The following is a 22,792-nucleotide window of genomic DNA, read 5'->3' on the forward strand; positions in this document are numbered from 1 at the left end:
CCCCTTCCCTTCCCCTCAAAATTGACTGTGTCTGAATGACCCTGTTAGATCTGGGGGTCTCTAGTTGGCAGAGATAGGTACCAATGTCCAAATAGGGACCCTATGCTTCTAGTCGGGGTAAGGGGGATACACTCTTTGGATAACCCCTGCTCACCCCTTGGTAGCTTGGCACGAGCAGACAGGCTTATCAAAGGCAATGTGTAAAGTATTTGGACCATCACTCACAGTAACAAAGTGAGAACACCACAAATAGACTCCACACCAGTTTAGAAAAATAAAGTATTTTAATCTAGTCTACACAAGACCAAAACAACAAAAATCCAACATACACTGTTCCAAAATAAGACTTTAAAAAGAGTTCAAGGGTTTGCATCAAAATAATACACAGTTGCTTCACTTTTAGCCCAAAGAACCTGTAGATGCGACAAAAGTTCCAAGCGGCAGCTGCAGCATCAGAAAACAAGCGATGCGTCACTCCTGAGACCCTGGGGAGGCGATGCGACAACTCCGCTGAATGCAGCAGGCAGGTTGCGTCGATTCCGGTCTGTTTGGGGGGCGATGCGATATATCTTGTATGGATTCTGGTTTGCAGGTTCTCCAGTGGAAGCGTCTCGCGCAGGTAAGATGAGACAATCTCCGTGACGGCGACCATCTTCGGTGCAGTGGCGATGCACGGCGCAGCGTTGATCCTCTTCTGTTGCGGCCCTCGCTGTGTTGGTGCTGGACTCTGCGACGATATTTGCAGCAACGGGATGCATTCCACAGGCAAGCGGTGCGCCGGATCTCGCAGCGACGACAGGCTCTGCGATGATGTTCTTAGTGACAGGAATCTTCCCGCACCGGGGCGATGCGCTCCGCAAGAGAGCGACGCATCGGGTGTTGCAGCTGCAACAGGCACTGCGACTATCTTCGTGGCGACAGGAATATTCTCGCACTGTCGACAATGTGGTCCATGAGCGATGCGTGCAAAATTGTAGATCTTCTTCTCTTCTTCTTTTCCAGCTCCCCAAACAGCAGGAAACAACCTCCAGAGGCCCCACAACTGGATCAAGCAGTCTAGGCAGGTCAGAACTCACACAGCAGAGTTCAGGTGGGAAAATGGGGGTGAAGTCCTTTTTTTCCGGGCCTTCTTAACAGGAGGCCAGCTCTCCTTAGGCCCTTGGAGATCGCTTCAAGCAGGGGACACAGCAACAGCAAAGTCCTTCCCCTCTCCTTGGCAGAATAGCAACTGCAGGTCAGCCCACAAACACACAGCAGGTCAGTCCTTACTCTTCAGTCTTCCAGCTTTTCTCCTTGACAGAGGTTCCTTCTTTATTCCAGGATGATCTAAAGTTCAGGGGGTTGGGGTCCTGTAGTTATACCCCAAAAAGTATTTCATCCCTTTGTGCAGGAGGGCTCTGAGCCCGGTCCAAACCAGTTCTGGGTGTCTCCTGCCAGTGGACACCTTTTTCCTTTGAGAGAGGGGCAGGGTCGTCAGCCGCCCAGCAGGAGGTGGAGCCAGCATTGTGGAACGCTGGCACAGCCCTATTCAGGCCCAAGTGCTATCCCCGCCCACCACTCAAGATGCAGATGGAGCTATTCAGCCTAGTGCTGACTCGCCCAGCCTCCTAGAGCCACCTCTTCCTCTGTCACTCATAAACCAGACAGACAATTCACAAACAGGTAGAGGCACACAGAAAGGTCAGACAAGAAAACAGCCACTTTCTAAAAGTGATGTTTCCAAACAGAGGATTTGAAAACCATCCTTCCTAAAAGATGGGTTATTAAATTCTGAGTTCGGGGATACCAGACTTCAGTTTTCTAACTTCCTCCTATGGGAAGATATGCAGGTAAACATTATACACAGCATTCCCCATTCTAGCCTAAGGGCAAGATAGCCTTTCAACGGTGAAAAATGAAATTGGCAGTATTTCACTATCAGAGCATTTCACCCACACTAGTACATGCTCTACCTTTCACATACACTGCACTCTGCCCAGGGGGGTACCTTGGGCCTTCCAGAGGGGTGTCCAACGTGTACAGAAAGGGAAGGGTTAGGCCTGGCCAGTGGGGACACTGGCCAGGTCAGCGTGGCATTTAGCAACTGCACACAGGCACTGCGGTGGCAGGCCTGAGACACCATTTTAGGGCTACTCATCTGGGTGGCACAATCAGTGCTGCAGGCCCACTAGTAGCATTTGAATCACCAGCCCTGGCACACTCATTGCACTCTGCTAGGGACCTACTGATAAAACAAATCTGCCAATCATGGATAACCAATCACAATAACAATTTATACAGAGAGCATATGCACTTTAGCACTGATCAGCAGTGGCACAGTGCCCTGAGTCCTATAGCCAACAACCACGGGGGGGGGGTAGGAATAATGAAGGAGGAAGAAGCCCTCCAAAAAGGGCCATTTCCAACATACCTGTGCTTTCTTTTTCCAAACATTTTAAACTGCTGAAAAAAACCTGCCACCAGAAAACACCCCATAGTTTTTCTGTCAGTCCCCGCTTACAAACAAACTTACATTACTGTTGGCAAATACAACAACCCAGCCAACATACCCCTGATCAGCATCAAGAAGAATTCCACCCCTTAAACAGACAGATGCACCCAATCATCTTGAAAAAACTCGGATGCCTCATATGTGATATCACTGTGCTCTAAAAAGAAAAATCCCTGCACCTTGCAAAACTTCTGCTACTCCCTGTTCCCTGTTGGCCTTGCTCTATCAATGACCCCTGGCATGTTTGCCCCCCTCCATACTCTCCTTGGCATCAGCTCCATGAAAACCACTGTTGTTCCCGCCCACGCTGCTTTAATTTCAAGCAAGTTCTGCCTCACAGTTTTTACTACAGCCTGACCTTTCATTTTTACAAGGTCATTTTCTCCCAGGTGCACCAAGAAAATGTCCAGGCAATGGATTCCTTTTACCAAGTTCCTCAATTTGGGCAATAGCTCGTGCCATCGCATGCCTCCTTTCCCAAACCATTTCAACTGTACTACCATATCAGGCTTGCCCAGCTGTCTTCCTCCTTGCCGAGACTCAGCATCCCTCTCTGCCCATTTCACAAAAGAATGCCTGCAGATCCAAACCTCTATATGGCCTCGAAGTGGGCCTGCAATGCAACCTAGAAGAAAACAAACTCATGTTATTCTTCATCGTGCAATCGGCTCCCCAAACGCAGATAGCGCCAATAGCAGCTAGATCGCCAATGCCCCATCTGCTGAATCTCCCCCACCAACCAACCCTTGTCCTCGCCTTCCGTCGCCATCCCAATTCGGAATCAATGCGTTCCGAAATCCTTTGCAACCCAAAGTTTTTTTCAGGACCCCCACCACCTGCGAAGCCAAAAAACGCTCTCCATTCTCATGCAGGAAAATCTCTTCCCACCTGTCCCCCCACTCCCTCAACCTTTTCCACCAAGCACATTGGCAAATCGACAGGCAGGGGTACGGCTGCCACGTCACACAATGTCCCTTGCCTTAGTTATCCTTCTTGGATTTGGGAATCCTAACCTCCACTGCCCCCCCACTCATACGGACCTCACGCCAAAGCAATCCCCCATGCGTCGCAGAACCAACCACCTCTGCAACTCGGAAAGCGCAAAAAAAAAACAGCCACAACATGATAACTAAAAAACAGAGCGTCTCCCCATGCATTATGACCACACATCCTAGGAAGCGCAACAATCACCTGCTTCAAAATGCGCAAGGTAACGGGCCGTCTCAACCAGTCTCCCTTCCCCCTCTCCCTCTCCCACCCCTCCAAGATGCACTTCCCCATGTCTCCCACCGACGGCTCATATCCCCACCGCGGTTTCCCAAAAAAAGCTATGCCCGCCAATTTCCCCGCTATTGTGACCGCCGACAGATCCTTGTCAATCAAGGACATGATAACATTTACCACATCATCCCGTCAGGCTCGACCTCCAACCGAAATTCCCCGGGTGGCCACAGCAGAATTTTTTTGTGATGATCAGCCAATCAGAGTGTGGCACATTTGCCAATCCACACCAGGATTTGTAAATCCACATTGGTCGATGGGAGAAAAAAACGTAATCCAGTGGTGTACCTTTATGTTTTTTAATTGACTTCTAGAGAGATCTGGGTTGTTAATCCATGGAGGATTCGCAGATTAACACGTTCTGATATCGATATAATTGAACATATTCATACCCAGACCGGAACTCATCTTAAACGCCAATTTCATGGAAACTACTGACTGTATTTACAATCCAAGCACAGGCACTCATTTGAGTAAAGTTCCACCTGGCAGGTTTTGTATATTTCAATGAAACAATTTTTCTACATTGAAGAACAAGGAGTCCTATGGTAGTTAAAATAGGAAATTTCACATTTGGGATCCCTTCTTTTAGTTGTGGCCCTCGTGCAACATTTTAACATGAAATGGAAAACCAAATTTGGATAGCATTTTCTTTTGGGAAGTTTTGCAGAGATTAATCAATTGGTGTCAAAGATATTACCAAAACAAAAAATATATTTTCAGTGGAAAGTCTGACTTAACCATAACTACAAGCACACTATTCTCATCATTGCTCATAACCCACCCTAACAGAGGGCATAATCTGTCCAAGAGTTGTGTTCTCTAGTTTATCCCTCATAGAAGTTCCTGAAACACCTTTATAGAGGTGCGATGACAAAATGCCTCTTAGTGCTGGTCTTCCAAGCTTATTCGGACAACTCGGGTCAAATCAAATAGTGCCGATGATTCCCGGGCGCTGTGTTTTAACAGACATAACCCCATTCAAACCCTCAGTTTATGAAGCAGGACCTCTATTGAGACCTTTAATAAAAGTGCATCTTTCCCATTATTGTATACAACCCACCCTATTAAAGTGCTTGTCCGAGTAAACGTCTATAGACCCCAGTTAACCTTCAGTTAAGATTGCACAGATCCCATTATTGCACACAGCCCACCCTAATAAGGTACTCTAATTAACAGACCAGAACGTATAATCCCTCGTTAACCTTCAGTATTAGCAATAACAATGTTTGCAGTGGATGAATGCCTATAGTATTGAGTGTCATTGTCAGATGGCACTATCATAAAAGTTTTAATGTTGTTTGCATTGGGTTTTATAGATATATTTCTGCTTTTATAATTCTAACGACATGGAGACAAAACCAGTCGGACCGATTTTAATACTTGCACCCCATTATACAGTGTTTTGTATATGTGGGAAGTGGTGTGGGCTTTGGGTTTAGGGTTGCCTTTGGTATTTCCATCTGCCAGTCTGTATGTTAGTGAATTAACGCATAGTTGTGCGTAGTTTGTGCGTAAAAAAAGTACTTTTCCTTTTTAGAAGTAAAGGTACCTGTTGTATAATTAATTATTAAGTTTTTTTTGTTGCATGCTTAAGGACTGTGATACTAGGCCCTGGCGATTGGCCCAGTAGCCTGCCTCTGTGCCGTGCCTATATAGTGTACGTTAGGCAGACATGGGTGGTTGGGCACAGGGCGTGGAGACCAACCCCTTCTGCACACGCACGCAGGCTGTGGCCCATTCTTGCTGTGCACTGCGACCACGGTCACCAGTTACAGTTACCAACACCCACAGCAAACGCCACCAGCCATGTTGTCATTTTGATTGCTCTTTTGAGTGTTTCTTCATATTGCGAAATTGCGTTTTAAGCATTGGGGTGTGTTGTGGGCGTTGGTAATTGTAACTCACGAATTTCAGTGGTTTTAAGACGAGCCAGAACCAAAAAAAGCACGCACACGCTCTCCCTCGCACTCACTCTCTCTAGCTGTTTCTGAATTCTAGCCTTTTTTTCGCTTATCACGGTGTCCTTTTGTGTTTTAATCAAAATGGTGGTTGTATTTTGGACACAGATTTGTATTCTTTTTTTACTGCTCTGCTGTCATTTTTGAAACATTATATGGCATTGTGGTATCCTCCACCAGAAGAAAAATGAACCTCATAAGTCAAAAGAAGGAAAAGACGTGGACAATTATTAAACGTCAAATAAACGGTTCACTCCTATTTTGCGTTCTTTAGATGTGCCTTTCGAAATTATACGATTAAAAACAGTTTTCAAAAACTCATGGCGAGTTTAGTGGTAGAAGCATTAGCTAGAATGTTTGCATACATTCTGCAAGCATAGAAAGTAAAATAAGGAGCACCACATAGGACCGAAAAGTGTTTGGATCCGTGCAACTTCCTAGGATTGTATAAAGCTGTTTGACACGCATGTGCTGAAACACGCGGCTCATCGTTTCATGTCCGCCGTAGCAGTCGCCCTGCTTCCCCTGCAGGGATGGAGGGCCTGGCCTTTTGCTCCTTCCCTCCAGCTGCACCCCGCGCACCGTAGCAGTCGCCCTGCTTCCCCTGCAGGGATGGAGGGCCTGGCCTTTTGCTCCTTCCCTCCAGCTGCACCTCGCGCACCGTATCAGCCGCCCTGCTTCCCCTGCAGGGATGGAGGGCCTGGCCTCTTGCTCCTTCCCTCCAGCTGCACCCGCGCACCGTAGCAGCCGCCCTGCTTCCCCTGCAGGGATGGAGGGCCTGGCCTCTTGCTCCTTCCCTCCAGCTGCACCCCGCGCACCGTAGCAGTCGCCCTGCTTCCCCTGCAGGGATGGAGGGCCTGGCCTCTTGCTCCTTCCCTCCAGCTGCACCCCGCGCACCGTAGCAGTCGCCCTGCTTCCCCTGCAGGGATGCAGGGCCTGGCCTCTTGCTCCTTCCCTCCAGCTGCACCCCGCGCACCGTAGCAGCCGCCCTGCTTCCCCTGCAGGGATGGAGGGCCTGGCCTCTTGCTCCTTCCCTCCAGCTGCACCCCGCGCACCGTAGCAGTCGCCCTGCTTCCCCTGCAGGGATGGAGGGCCTGGCCTCTTGCTCCTTCCCTCCAGCTGCACCCCGCGCACCGTAGCAGTCGCCCTGCTTCCCCTGCAGGGATGGAGGGCCTGGCCTTTTGCTCCTTCCCTCCAGCTGCACCCCGCGCACCGTATCAGCCGCCCTGCTTCCCCTGCAGGGATGGAGGGCCTGGCCTCTTGCTCCTTCCCTCCAGCTGCACCCGCGCACCGTAGCAGCCGCCCTGCTTCCCCTGCAGGGATGGAGGGCCTGGCCTCTTGCTCCTTCCCTCCAGCTGCACCCCGCGCACCGTAGCAGTCGCCCTGCTTCCCCTGCAGGGATGGAGGGCCTGGCCTCTTGCTCCTTCCCTCCAGCTGCACCCCGCGCACCGTAGCAGTCGCCCTGCTTCCCCTGCAGGGATGGAGGGCCTGGCCTCTTGCTCCTTCCCTCCAGCTGCACCCCGCGCACCGTAGCAGTCGCCCTGCTTCCCCTGCAGGGATGGAGGGCCTGGCCTCTTGCTCCTTCCCTCCAGCTGCACCCGCGCACCGTAGCAGCCGCCCTGCTTCCCCTGCAGGGATGGAGGGCCTGGCCTCTTGCTCCTTCCCTCCAGCTGCACCCCGCGCACCGTAGCAGCCGCCCTGCTTCCCCTGCAGGGATGGAGGGCCTGGCCTCTTGCTCCTTCCCTCCAGCTGCACCCCGCGCACCGTAGCAGTCGCCCTGCTTCCCCTGCAGGGATGGAGGGCCTGGCCTTTTGCTCCTTCCCTCCAGCTGCACCCCGCGCACCGTATCAGCCGCCCTGCTTCCCCTGCAGGGATGGAGGGCCTGGCCTCTTGCTCCTTCCCTCCAGCTGCACCCCGCGCACCATAGCAGTCGCCCTGCTTCCCCTGCAGGGATGGAGGGCCTGGCCTTTGCTCCTTCCCCTCCATCTGCACCCCGCGTCATGCTCTGCGCTGGCTCACCCACTCTGCCTCAGTCCCAATGGACACAATCAGCCGTGCCTCAAATAGAATCACAGCTTAGTGTTACTGCAGGCATTTGCATTGCCAATACAAATCCCATTCCAATTTCTCTCTTGGATGTGTTTGCTGCTTCCGTGTGCTTGAGCCTAATGGAATTACAGGCTGTGATCTAAAACCTGTGTTGGTATCTAATCTCGCGCGTGTGATGTAGATAGCTGGCCGGGCCCTGACCTGCCCGTCGGACCTCACCTTGAAAAAGCATCAGCACCAAGTAGGAGTGCCACAAGAATAACAAATACACATTCTGTCCAGACACTTTTACACGTTCTCTTAGGAAGGCTAGAGCTTACGATGAACAGTACCATTCACGTGGCACAGAGGAACCACTGGGATATGCCTACAAAGGACTGCGAGACTCCACGCTACATGTTGGCGCCGGGGACCCCATGCAGCTCAGAAGTGAACCTTGTGGAAGTGACCAGGGACAGCACAGCCTGAACCAGGTGGCCTGGTTCAGACTGATGTGCTCAGTGCAATCGGGCTCACTCAGGATTCACAATACATATTTGCTGCTCTACACGTTTATGGTTTTCATCAGATGTATTTTGGAAAATAATCACATTTGATGTGTTCTGAGAACTTCGCGATGGATTGTGGAAGCACGGTTCACATTGGATCATTTATTTAAGCAGAATTCAGATCTGATTTATTATGGAAGCAAGACTTCAACTGAGATATGCCCCAGAATTGTAGTTGTGATGTGATCCAAAAGTTGAACTCATATTTCATGGCTTCAGGACACAAAATGTATATCTTTTTTTTAATTTTATTTTTTTAAACTTAGTTTTATACAACAAGTAAAGGCATTGAAGCTAGAGCAAAATAGAAACAATAATACATGTGGGGAACAGCAAAAGGACTGGGAAAGAAAAACAAAAGAAGCTAAAAAAGTAAAGGGCCAAATAAACTGTAGAGGCAAGGTACATTTCAAAAGTATGCACCGATCAGCAGGGTATCACAGAGCAAGTTTGGGGATTGCCTTTTACAACATTAAGTAGGTAACAAGGGATTAATCTGCTGCTTCATCGTCTGCAGAGTGATCCAAGGACAACAAGTAGTCTCGCAGTGGCTGCCAGATATCTGCAGGCCTGGAAGCAACTGGCTGAAGAGAAGCATACCATTCAGAATCCGTATCACAGTAGGTCAGGTCTTTCAGCCAGGCTGGCACAGTTGGAGGGGTCCGAGCACCCTAGTGAAGCGAGATCCGTTGATTGGCTAGGAGCAAGTCAGTGTCAGTAAAACGACATAGTACCAGTGGTAAGGTTTGCCCATACCCCAGCAAAGTCATCAGAGGGTCAGGAGCAAGTGACTGTTCCAGCATGAGGGGCAAAGTAGAGTAAATATCCCCCAATAGGAAACTGTCACCCCATTGGTTCAATGTAAATGTAGAAAATCTGCCTGGTCATACTGGCATTTGGGGGTTAGTGGGGTCTAAAGGGATCAAATTTTGCCTGCGACTTGGGTCTAGTATAAGCCCTATGGGGATACTTATAATGTAACAGTTTATGACGGTGGTTACCTGAAATAAGTTTAGTCTGAGCACAACAATAATATCAAGTCTTACCTCACGCAATGTTCTATGTAAACAATGGAACACAAATTCTTCCCTGGACACAGAATTCATATTTGAGCTAAGAAACCACACTTCGCAAGCTGGTGCCTTCTGTAGTCACAGTTCCCTATTCATGTGGCGATTGGGCTAAGTAAAAGTATTATAATAATAGGTTTTAGAAGCAAAAATCAGATCTGTAAATAAATGTGATGCGCCTGTAATTGAGCACTGGAAGTCTTTTTCTCATTTTCAACATAACAGATTTGGGGCAACTGAACTTAAACCGTATATGAGACTTGGACACTTGAGTGTGTGAGTTACGGAAGTGAGATGAAAGAGAAAACAGTGGCATGGGAAAGGGGAAGTGAAGGCAGCCACGGGGGACACGCGTTTCATAGCATTGCACCTTATTATAATCGCCTTTCATAAAACCCGACACGGCCATGGGCAAAATAAAATAGTTACCTACATTTGAGGCTATAGTCCTTCATAATTTCAAATCAGGGAACTGTCGTCTGCTAAACTAAATCTAACGACAAGTAGTAGTGTTCTTCTTTGTCTTGCAACGCTCATGATAGAAAAAGAACCAGGAAAAGAATCCAGTTAAACGTTTGTTCACATAACCCAGTTAAATGCGTGCTCGTTACATGCATTTCATTGTTTTAATTAAAGAATTGTATTGAAGGCCAATTTACTTCCAGGAAGACCTACCAGAGCACAATTATACAAGTATCTGTCAGGCAAAAGTGAGGACGCGAGGGTTAGAGATGACAGGGCCGCTTGATTGAGTCTCCGGAGACCGGGTGCCAACAAGGTTAAATCAAGGCGATCTCCTTCAGGTCCCCGGGGTCTGATGATTAAGTCTAGACGATCCTAATAAAAAAGCAGGCCGCGTTTCGAATAGTCACTGCATCTTAATACAGCGAAGCATTGCAGTGGTTGTATTTCACCCAAGAACGTCTCGAGACATGAATGTTCGTGCTAAGCTCGCAGCAGACAGGTCCTTGTGAAGATCACATGCCTCTTAATTTAGTGGACATCCTTTTCCGTCGATGATGGGACCGCCTCAAGGGAGTAAACTGAGATTTAAAATACCGCCAACTTGAAACATATCTCAAATCAGACAATCTTTCTAAAAAGAGTTCCTTTAACATGCCTTCCATCCATTTATCTTTCTATCTATTTTTCCCTCCATATACCCACCCATTGCCCCAGCCATCTTTTCACCCATCACCTGCCACCTCCAAACCTCAGCTTCTGATTGAGCTGTACACTGGGAACCAGTGAAAAATAAACCTCCCTCAATCTCTCATGCACATGGTCTCTCTCTCTCTCTTTCTCTCTTGGACACACAAACACTCCCCCGTCTCTCGCGCTCTCTCTCTAATCGTTATAAATTGGCAACCGATTTCTCCAGGTTTCAGGATCAAATCTGCACATCCGTGGCTATTCATAGCAGCTCAGGCAATGAAAAGATTCCTCTAGGTGGTCTATGCATATAAATAAGAAGATATTCGTCTTTGCCAATAGGAGGACACCCTGCAGATTTTAAGAATCTTTCTCCGCAAGCAGCATTTTGAAACAACAATGCAAATGTGGTGTCGAGTGATCAGTATGGTTCAATCCATCCTTTGTACGCGGGAGTCTTATTTCATGGAGATGAAATTAGAGGGAGATGTAATTCAAATCACCAGCCAGCTGAACAAAGACAAGAGAGATGTTTTGCAAAAGAACTCATAATGGGGGGCATTAAAGAAATAATTTGTCCTCCAAGGTGAGAATTAGTTTAGCTACAAGCACAATTTCATAAAACTGGCTCGCCATTTCATGTTTTTTCCCCTAGCACCAGTTGGGTATTTGCTTTCGTCATCGCATACTGGGTTTACCCTAACAAATTAGAAACTCTAAATACCGGGCAGTAGTGTTGGCTAGCTTTCCATTGACAGTAGCTTGAACCTTGGCAGTCCCTAAAGAATGCAGGAAATATTGTGAGGCAGCTGTAGAAGATGAAATACGGCTGATGGAAAAACTCTTTATGACTGTTCAGATTCCTTCCCTAGTGACACACAGGTTTCTGACTTTGTTAGAGAATGAAGGTCTGAACCTAGACAGAACCGGGGCACCAGGCAAAGGTATGGCGACTTAAAAAGCACCCATGATCCAGTAACAAACCATGTTGCCTGTGCTGAACTTGAGTTCGCTGTAGTTCGTTCAGAGAGCCATTGTATCTAGACTCACAAATCTCATCGAAAATGACTCTTGGCAACCGCCAACTTGAGACTGGATCTGACGATCATTATTGTAGAATTGAAATTAAAGTTTTTGGTCCTTGGACAGCATCATGAGGTGCCTTATTGATTACATAGACTTTGAAATCCCTCCACTGGTTCCGTGTGGAACAGAATCCACTTCAGAGCTCCTTTTCTGAGCCTATCATGGTATTGGGTTGGCGTTCTTATAGAACTGGATTTTCCACGACATCTTTCAACACCACTCGTTGACATTTGCATCCCAAAATCCAGCTCAAGTCCACTACCTGATTGGAGAGACTGAATCTGCACTAAGTCAGAAAGCTACAGCCCCAACCACAAGATACTGAGTCGGATTTCACAAATCTTCCACACACTTAGCTTCACCAGAAGAAGGACCCTCCACCATGAAGTGGCACAAATGTGACAGATGGGTGCATTACAAAACTCAGTTGTACAGCCATATATGAATCTATGTAAAGTGTGTGGCATGGCACAGTCAGCAACAGTACTATATGTCAAGCTAATTTGGTCAGGTAGAAATACACAACGTCTGCTACAGTTAAAAAAAGCACTCAAAAAACAATGACCTTTGAGTCAATTTTTCGGAATATAGTGCATACTATATACAAGTGTAAATATTTTTTTGCAGGCTAGAACCTGGTACCAGAGGAAGCACTACTAATAAAGTAGTGTTAGATTTTGTCCAAAAAAACCTCCAGGAATACTGGCAGGTGAAGTGTCTATTAATGAACGATAAACCATATTGGACTGGGTGTATAAACTGCTGCTTGTCTCCGGATGTGCTGTTCTTCTGGAAGGGCCTCAGCAGATTACTCTGACTTTAAACCATTAATGTAACCTGTTTACAATGATTGCATATTTGATTCTATTATGCAAAGTGATTTTGTATCCCTTGTGAAGCTTGATGGGCGAAATCAAGGTGTTACTGCTGCTAGGCAAAGGCTCATTGCATGCAATAAAATGTGTCCCTGCCCATGGTATTGAAGGTCCTGGGGGTAGTACCAAATGCCCATTAGAAAGTATGTCTGCTCTGTGGAAACACTGGACAGGTAGTCGCAGTTCTGTCTTCAAACTCGATGTAAACGTAAGTAAACATACTTATTAAGTCAAAGATAGGATGTTGGGAGGTTAGGTGCAATAGTTATGGGAATGTGTGCTTTTAAACAACTGATGCTGGGAGGTTCTATGGGTGGGGAGAGGATCTGAGAGAAAAGTAATAATATTAAATATAAAGCAAGTAAAATAAGGTGCGCAGGTGAACCAGCTCATTCTGTTATAGGCACAGCTGTAATGCTCATTTGGAACTGGCTTTCTGCGAGTGGCCGGGGACAGTTCCAGTATATGCATATTTTCAAAATCTAAATCACAAACGATACTCTTTCCTCTAGGATGCTAAATACTAATAATGCACTGCAGGTTTGCTTTAATAGCAGTGTGGGTGAATTTATTGGAAAGTGAGGGAAGACAAATGTTAGGTTATCCACCTGGACGGGATACATAAAGTTCACTCATTCGCTTGTCGTACGGTGTAGTCATTTTACCCATAGCAGAATGGTTGCTTGCACAATGACCAGTATGGTCTGTACAAATCAGTAGTTCTTTAGTTATATCCCAGTAGTCAGTACTGTAGCTAAATTAATCTAGAATATTTATCTTATGTGGCGGGGAGAAGTCAATACTTTTTACTCTCGATGTTCTAATGGAGAATATACAGAGTAAGCAACCTCTGATAGCTATCTAATAGGTTCTTTATAAATAATATAAACTTCGATAGCATGATTTCTGGGTGCTTGATCTAGAGAATCGCAAAATCTCCCACATTGTTTTATACACTAGGCTCAGAAGTGAATGATATTCTTAGTGTCTCAAAGTATTAACCATTGACGTTTCTATTGAAGATGCAATTAACCCGATATATTGAAACTGTTTTAAAGACTTGGAGCAAAGTTCAGAAAAGACCCAAAAAGTGAGCATGCATGCCTTCAAAACTGAATATCTGATAATCACTTCAAAGGAAGCACCATGGATATGGTGGGTGAAGGTTAAAGGGTACCAGAGGCTGTTACAAATCACTATTTTTGAGTGAACTGTCTAAAGTCACGGAATAAGATTGAAAAAAAATCTTAAAGAGGACAGAGAAAGGTGTAGAGATCATGTGGGAAAGGCGGTTCTCTGAGAAGCTACATTTAGGACTATTATCCTGTGGGCATCGCTTGCACAATGGCAGAAACACAAACTGGAAAAAATCCTGAATCAAAACATAATTTGTATGCAAAAATGCATTTTTATAATCTGCGTTTCAGTTCTCTAGTTATGTGCGAACTTAAAAAAATTTGCTGCAAGGTTTTTGCAAAGATGACAGACTTCACAATTTTCTCAAATATTGTCAACTTTGTGAGGGAAATATTCTTAAAATGTTTTTGCAATAGCGTTTTCCTGGAGGATTAACATTAAACACATAGATTTAGCATATTTTTTGTAGATGTTAAACCTACTTATTTGTATGAGACTTCACTTGTTATAATTTTGAATCATTGCAATTTTTTTTTAAGTTAGGAGAAGCTGTAGCATAAGCTCCCACAGCCTTACTTTCCTCCTTCATGTCTCACTGGCTTCTGGTTTCTTTAACTAATGTCTTTGTGATCCAAGAATATTTAATCATGTAGTTTGAATGTATTAAACACAAACATGCCATTAACTCAATTTTTGTAAATTCACAGGTTAGAAGTTATTCCATCTCAGCAGAATCAATACAAATCAGAAGCCCCAATGAAGCAGCCCAAGCCTGGATCAACAGCGCCAAGGCCGGCTCACTGGCATCTGGACTCTGTAACCTGGAAGTGAATGGAATAACAGACCATAAGACAGGCAGAAGGCTTAAATGCAGATGTTGATCCGGATCTGTGGGCTAGAATACATGAAACGGTGAGCTTGAAAAACTTGTTCTGCTACAAATCTTTCTGTTCACCTCTATTGATAGCACAATAAGAGAATATCACTTACACAAATGTTTAATAAAATGCCCTGTTCACTAACCATGCTGGAATGCGCTGAATGAATATTTGTTCACATTTGAGAAAGCATCTGTGGCTTGAAAAGCATGACTTTCTACTGTGGGCATGAAAATCAACCTTTAAACTCATTATGAATATCTGAGTGTATGTGTCTTCCTGCCGCCATCCCAGTGACGTGCGTTTGGAAACAGTATTTGCATTAAGGTGTCACGCCAGGTCATCACACCTGGTTAGTCTGACTACAGGAAAGGACACGGTTACCTGTGAGAGGTATTCGATAGCCAGCTGTAATGTGACACAAGTCTAGAACTGGCAGTTGAATTGGAGCTACCAACCAAAAAGAAGTCCTGAAAGTAGACTATCAGGAAATCTGCCTAGTTATTGTTTGGTAGTAGAAGAAATACTGATGAGATAATCAGATGAAATGTGTGATTCCTAACCCTACTGGTGTTTCAGAAGTGAATGAAGAGCCCCGTTGAGGATACACAGGCCTGTGAATTCCTGTATCAGTTACCCTAGCTCTGTCCTTTAAGGGAAGAATGGAAAGCAAATATACAAATGGGACTAAACTGTTGAACTTTCAGGAAATAGACTAACTAGGGAGTGTAGGTACAGATTAGACAAAGTTCAAGGCAAGTTTAGGGCAAAATAGAATTAAAGGTATTGTGGAAAAGATAAATTCTCAAGAGCAAAGATAAAAGAAAGGTCTGGAAGTCTACAAAATTGGTTTCAAGTTGAAACAAGGCTGGTAGCAGGTATCTAAGTGAAGGTTGATTGCAGATTACGCTGAGGGCAACACAGCTGTTGAGGACTTCCAGAGAAAGGTTGTCCCGCTCCTGATCGCCCAAAGCAGCCGTAGAGTTGACTGCAAGACCCAAATTTGCATGTAAGAGTAGCTCCCAGCAGTTTAGATAAAGCAGGTGAGTGAATAGACACAATGAGTACTTCCAGCCTTGGTTGGATTCCGAAGAAGCAGACAAATCAGAATTTTTAAACAACCAAGAAAGCAGTGGTGGCCAGCATGACTCATGGGTGGTGTGCATGTGCGGGAGGGTGAGGGTGGGGCGCAGGGGAAGTTTGAGGTTGGGCAATGTAAAACAAAAAATACAAATTATACACCTATCTTGCCGTCGGGTCCCGTACCTCTGCTCCTTCTTCCTTAAGTGACAGGAAGTCAGGAAGAACAGCCAGGCTCCCCAGACCAATCACAACACTTTAATGAGGCTTTGTGATTGGTTTTGAGCGTCCTGGTTCGATGCTCAACCAGGGAATGGGGGCCTGGGATTGTTCTCCTCGCAGGATGTAATGCAGCCTGCATGGATAATGAGGAAAGTGCTCATGACTGGTTTGGGCAGCCCGAGAGGGCCGACCAAACAGTCATTGTGTACTTAGGAGTGGGCAAACCACTCCTCCCTTGCCCTGCTCCTTGAGCAGAGCCGGCCCGCCCCGAGAGCAGAGTACCCCTGCCCACCCGCCCTCAAAGGAAATATAAAATGATAATAACTCAAAGTTATATCATTTTATTTCCTTTACTTTACACTGCTCAAAAGCAGTGGGGTGACCCTCCTGCACCATAGCAGAGGAGCCGCCACTGCAAGACATGCTAGGAAAAGTATGACCTCCATAAACATTTTTAAACTCAACAATTCTAAAACGAAACGCTCAAGCTTTGGAGGAAGGGCCATAAGAGCAGATTTTAAAATGGTGAACACAGTTTGTTTCCGTTTCTGTTGTTTATTGGAACTCCCAGCTAGGCCTTAAGTGGCCTATTAACCACAGTGTACCTTACATATGTTTAAAGTGCCCAAACCAACATTTTTTACTGGTCTAAACTGTTCTAGTGATTTGTATACTTCAAACATGGTGGCTAGGCCCGAGAGCGTTGCTTTAGAAACAAACTAGTCTGACTTCAAAGTATTAGCTGCCCTAGAGAGAATTCTGCTTTTTGTCGTTGGACCAAAATGCTCCACACTCTTCTGTGTCTTCATGCCATTGTTTCTTTCTGCCCATTTACACACTCCAGTCGCTGTAAAGAATGGCCGCACGCCTGGGCTAAGCTCATGGGAACGTAGGATGTTGACAGTTGCTTTTCCCTAAAACGGTGTCATATTTCTGATCACTGGATATCTCTAGATTGACTTTCTGTCCGCAGCATATTGAGTTTAAAGCTCTTGTTCTCCAAGACCGCATTATGAAAAAGAAATTCAAGCTTTTTGTTCTCCAAAGAGTTTAAATTCGTGCTTTCATTCAAGCATACTTTGCAGTCAGGTACTTTGTAAATATTTTATTGGAAGCTAAAAATCCGAGGGTTGTTAGTTATACTCACAATATGCTTGTCGCGTTGGTATATTAGCTATCTAAAAAGCCAGTGCCAACAAAGAGTAGATTTCAACGAGGGAGGGGCGAAGGGGATTTAAATATGGCTAAGTTCGTTCTTTACCTAGCATGCAGGTCTGCTCAGTAGTAATTGTAACACACATTAAAAGGGTTGACTCTTTCTGTTATTCCTTAGTCTAGCCCTCTTCTTTCTGTGACCCTGCTCCCATGAACATTTTCCCTCCTTCTGTTTCCTTGTGTAAAAATATTTCTCAGTTCCTATTCAACTTGTTTGTAGGTTGAAACGCAGACCACTTTTTCATTGAAATGCTGTCCTTCTTACGAGTACTACAGTGACCCGATTTTATATTTCAATAGTTGATATAAAGGCTTGATGCTTCTCAATTGCTTATTACTTTCAAAATGTACTGTTTGGCCATTTTGTTGCTTTTGATGTGCACCATACATGATACAGTTCTCAGCTTGAATACCAAGACTGAGTTGCCATTGTACCAACAATCAGGTTTCTTGTAAAGCGTGAGTACTCACCCTTTCAGGTCTCAAGGCGGTGTGAGGGGGTGGTATGTGCGGGTGAGTTTAAGAGCCCGGTCTCGAGTTCCTTCGTGAATTATTTATTTATTTATTTATTTATTTAAACTTATAAAGCGCACAGCTACCCGCAGTGGGTTTCCCGGCGCTCAGGGACAGACTAAAGAAGAAAAACTTGCATGCTGATTTTACTGAAAGGAAGATTCAATTCACTGCTGAAAAAGCCAAGTTTTAAGTCCCTTGCGGAAACGAAAAAGATTGGTTTCTGTCTTTAGGGTCACAGGAAGGGCATTCCAGAATTTAGGACCCAAATGGGCAAAAGAGCGACCTCCCATTTTTGCTAACCTAAATCTAGGAACCGAGAAGTCACCATTCCCTGAGGATCCCAGAGTTCGGCTTGGCTTATAGGCCTGGATAAGGCCCTGAAGATATTTGGGGGCTAAGCCTTCTTTGATTTTGAAAACGTGGCAGAGAGCTTTGAATTTAATTCGGCTCGGGATTTTGAGCCAGTGAAGGTCACTAAGTGCGAAAGAGGCAGATGTTCTCCTGGGAACATTGCGGAGGAGCCGGGCAGCCGCGTTCTGAACCACCTGGAGTTTTTTTATGGTTGTCAGGTCGGCTCCAAGGTAAAGGACGTTGCCGTAATCCAGGCGGGAAACAACCAACGCCTGGACTACGGTTCTTTGTGTGGAGATAGGCAACATTCAGAGGATTTTTTGAAGCCATCTGAAGGTGGCAAAACAAATTGAGGCCACCTTCACAGAATGCTGTCTCATTGTGAGTTTCTCATCGATGAGAAAACCCGAGATTGCGTACTACAGTGGCGGGCTGAGGCGTAGATCCCATATCCTTGGGCCAATGGTGAGGGCCCCAAAGATCCTTAGCCTTGCCCAATATCACAACCTCGGTCTTGTCACCGTTTAATTTCAGAAAATTTCTCTTCATCCAGTCGGATACTCGAGTCAAACCTTCTTTCAGAGCAGAAGTATCGTTGCACTCTTTGTTAGAGAGGGAAAAAATAATTTGTGTATCGTCGGCGTAGGAGTATAAAGTGAGGCCGGCTTCTTCCACAATAGTGGCCTGGGGTCTCACATAGATATTAAATAATAAAGGACTAAGTATAGACCCCTGTGGAACGCCGTACGCCGATGGACAAACTATAGAGGAGGCAGAGGCAGAAAAACCTGAAAAGTGCGATCTCTTAAAAAAGAAGCTATCCAGGCTAGTGCAGCGCCCTCCACTCCCAGGGACCGAAGAGTCGCAAGAAGGATGGAATGAGACACAGTGTCGAACGCCGCGCTCAGATCGAGAAGAATGAGAGCCGATGTCTCTCTGCGATCGACACTGTGTCGCAGGCTCTCGGTCACTCCTAGGAGTGTGGTTTCAGTCGAATGATGTGCTCTGAAGCCTGACTGGGACGGATGTAAAAATCCCGAGCTCTCAACAAGTTGAGTTAATTGTGTATTGATATGCCTTTCCAGGATCTTTGAACAAACAGGAAGCAATGAAATTGGTCTGAAGTTGGACAAGTTGGCAACATCAGCTCCAGCCTTTTTCAGTAAAGGAACAATCATAGCATGCTTTCACTCCTGTGGGACAAATGACTCAGATAATGAGGAATTAAGAAGTTGCTTTAATACACGGCGTGGACCAAGTTTGAGTTGTTTCAAAATCTTGGCCGGTACCGGATCACAAGGAGAGCCAGATTTGATGCTATTCAGACAAGAGGAAAAGGAATTGAGGCAGTGACAGACATCATCCTGTGTAACACTGCATACTGGAGTTTTCTATGTGAGCGCTGGCGGTCACTGGTTCCTGAGCACCTGCTGCTAGGATGTCCCTGCTTCTAGTTGCATACAGAGTTAAAAGGCTCCAGTTAACCCCTGGCGATTGAAGTCCGGCCCCTAATGAACAGTATTTTCAATGGATTTGAAAACTTAGGGATGTCTGTCTTCATTTGCCATCTACCATTGAGAAGTTACCCAATTTATAATCTCCTAATGACTTTCCTTTGATTTGTCACTAGGATTACTAAGAGTGCCTCTGATCATCCTGCATTAGTTGTCTTTCTGTTCTTGCACACTAACCTTCACATAAATTCAGCACCCTTTTTAATTTTTTCAAAGCTGACATGATTACAATGTTACGATCCACTAAAATTAATTTTTATACCTAATGTGAACCATATCACTAAAGGAAACCAAATAATTCACACTAAACAATCAAAGTTACAATAGAGCATTGTTAAAGAAAATATTTGAATTAGAGGGTAGACAACAACTCTGACTCTTTTTAGGTCTCGCCTATGCAGCGCAAAGGTGCTGCATAGGAGGCCCTTTAGCCGTCGCTCTGCTCTTTTTGGTAGTATATACTCATGCTTGTGGCAACATCCACCTTGCGGGAGTGAGCAGGGGCACGCCACAAGCCCGAGTATGTGCTTCCAAAAAGAGCAGACTGCGCGCACACGCAATCCAGGCAGCAACGTAGCTTCTAAATTTCATACTGGAACAAATGGCTCTTTAAAAAACATGGCCAAAGCCTTACATTCTTTAATAATTACGCCATACTTTGGAACAAACACCTTCACCTTATGTGGAGTGAACATCTTTTTAAGGTTATGGTCATGCCAAAAAATAACCCATAAACAACCAGTGCTCCCATGCGATCAGCGCTATTCACCATGCCACATTTTAGGGAGTTCCAAATATATAGCTCTGTATGTGAACAGGTTTTGGATGTTTAAAACCTTCATGGATTCTAACAACTATATGTTTGTGGAAACAAGTGCAACATTCTTTTCATCTTTCATATTTGACTCATAATTTGTGTAACTCCTTTCACCAATTCATGAATACCGATGGGGTTGTTTCTACATGACAGGCACCACTTGCAGACATACAGGGTACAGATTTGTTATTTATGACCGGATGTATTCTCACACAAAGAGCATTGTACTAAGAGTTGAATTACTCTGCTTTGTATCAACTTGTTCAATAAATCACAAGCTTCATACGTGAAGAATATAGAGGTAACTGAATGTGCTGATAGCTAGATTACTTCATTTATAACATTAGATCTTTGATAGATTCACATGCTGAAATATTACCATTACATAGCAGTGTACATACACTTTGCATACACATTACAAACAGCCACATACTAGATACTGAAGGGTATCCGGTCACCTCACAGTCACAGAGAATGAACTGCTCAAATTCTTTAGCACAGTTAAGCAGACAGTCCTCGGAGCACTGCTTGTCTCTTCATACCTACAGTTTTTTCTCCATTTTGCTATTCAGCTATTCCTTGGCACGTCTATTCCCACCATTTCAAGGCGATAAGCAGTTTTCTTGTTTCTGTATTTGACTGACTGAGCCCTTATCCGGATACCTGACACCCCTTCCATGGATCAAGCCTTATTGAAGCCATGCTCCTCCTCCGGGGTCAAGAGGATCTACCACAGTGGAGCCAACAAACAGTGACTGCTGTGACTTCACTGTTCTGGCTGTGTGGCATGAAGGTGTGAAATTGGCCAAAATGTCCGCTTAACAAGAAAGAGGCAAGGACTTTGAGTATCTTGAGTAAAGTCACCTGCTGTGGATTAAACAAACATGCTGCACCACATGCAAAGACATAAAATACTTGTTGGATCGGGTCAGAGCCTCATCTTTGAGCTTTTGACCTTACTCCTGAAGTCTGTGAGGTTATCTTGGCAGCCAGACGTCCCTCTACCAAATCAGTATATGCCTACAGATGGAACACATTTTGTAAATATTGTACAGATCGGTCTGTTGACCCTCTATCTGCTCCCTTATCTGAAGTCCTTCTCTTCATACTTTCTTTGGCCCGGCAGGGCTCTGCTCTGGGCACCTTGAAGGGATACCTTTTAGCCCTTTCTTCTTTTCTTCGGCTGCCCGATCACCCATCTTTTTTCAAATCTCCAATTGTTCAGAGAATTTTGAAGAGGCTGACCCATTTGTTTCCCCTTCACCTTTTATCATGCCACAGTGGGACCTTAATTTGGTGCTCACCTTCTTGTTGTGTGCACCGTTTGAGCCATTGTAGAACTTCCCTCTGCAGTTGCTCACCATTAAGAAAACTTTTTTGGTGGCAATAACCTCTGCCAGGAGAGTCCACGAACTACAGGCACTTTCATCAAAGCCTCCTTACCTGACGCCTTTTCCGGATAAAGTCACTTCATGGCTGTCGTGAAATGTACTGATGTCAGCGCGCCGGAGAGGCAGCTATATTGACAATGCGGACGTCACGACGAATACGATGCTGCTGACGTCACGCGGAGTCAACTGACTCCATCTACCGGTGCGTAGGGGTACTGCTACGAAAAATCTTCCGGATCCAGGCTGACTACTGGAAGTTCGAATGTAAGGAATCTGCTGCTAGATCTTCTACCAGATAAGGCGTTACCAAAGGTAAGTAACTTGTTCTTCAGCTGTCTAGCTTTCAGTCTCCTTGGGGATTATTCCGGATGTATTCTGTGCAGTTAACTTCTTCAGTTCCATCAGTATAAGTAAAATGCTAATAACACATATGGAATTTGTCCTTGCTTTCCTGTAGCAAAGTGTTCAGGGAGGCCTGCTCACTACGTCTCATCCACCCCACATTGTATTGTGCCCAGATTACAATAGGCACAAGCCCAAAAGTGAGCAGGATTTGAACCAATAACTTTAAGGTGTTACTCGTTTGGCAGTGCTAAGCTAGAACCCTTTTTCCACACGAGCGTCTCTGTTTCTGTGCATTTGGTGCAGATAGCAACTCTTCTTGCACACGAGAACATCAATTTCGGCTCACTTGAGGAAAGTGCCGTAGCGCTGAGCCCACGAGTTTCCAGGCACTCGGTCCCCCCCGCCGCCGCTTACCACCGCGGCCGCAGAGCGGGGGGACTTCAGAGCCCAGCATCCCCGGCAGGACCACGCCCACCAACCACAGCAGACGCGCCCGGAGGCGCACAAAAGGAACGCAGCTCCTCCCGCCACGCGGGACGCGGGACGCGCGCGGGAGTGCCCGGGGCTAAGCCCGGGCAAAGGGCGGGCCCTCTGAGGCCCTCGGAGGCCGGGCTGGGCCCTGTCTCTTTTGTACACTCCTGCGCTTCCAGCCTCGTGAAGTAAGTCTCTTAATTATTTATTTGACTACCATGGCCCAGAGCCCCGATTCCATTATGCCTGAGAAGACCGGGGGATTGTCCATTGGAACACTTGACAACTACTTTACAAGGGTGGCCGTGGAAATGGACAGGGAAGATATATTGGCTGAGCGCC

The 22,792-nt window shown here is 45.8% G+C and overlaps 1 protein-coding gene across 1 annotated transcript in view; it reads left to right on the top strand.

Moving 5' to 3' along the window:
- The window catches only part of NEXMIF (neurite extension and migration factor), a 1,312,151-nt gene that overhangs the window by 402,894 nt on the left and 886,465 nt on the right, over positions 1 to 22,792 (top strand). Inside the window, exon 2 of the mRNA XM_078688836.1 lies at positions 14,358 to 14,562. The gene's annotated coding sequence lies outside the window, so the exon portion shown is untranslated. The remainder of the gene's footprint in view (positions 1 to 14,357; positions 14,563 to 22,792) is intronic.

Source organism: Lissotriton helveticus, chromosome 4_1 (genome assembly GCF_964261635.1).
Source record: "Lissotriton helveticus chromosome 4_1, aLisHel1.1, whole genome shotgun sequence".
Lineage (NCBI taxonomy): Eukaryota > Metazoa > Chordata > Amphibia > Caudata > Salamandridae > Lissotriton > Lissotriton helveticus.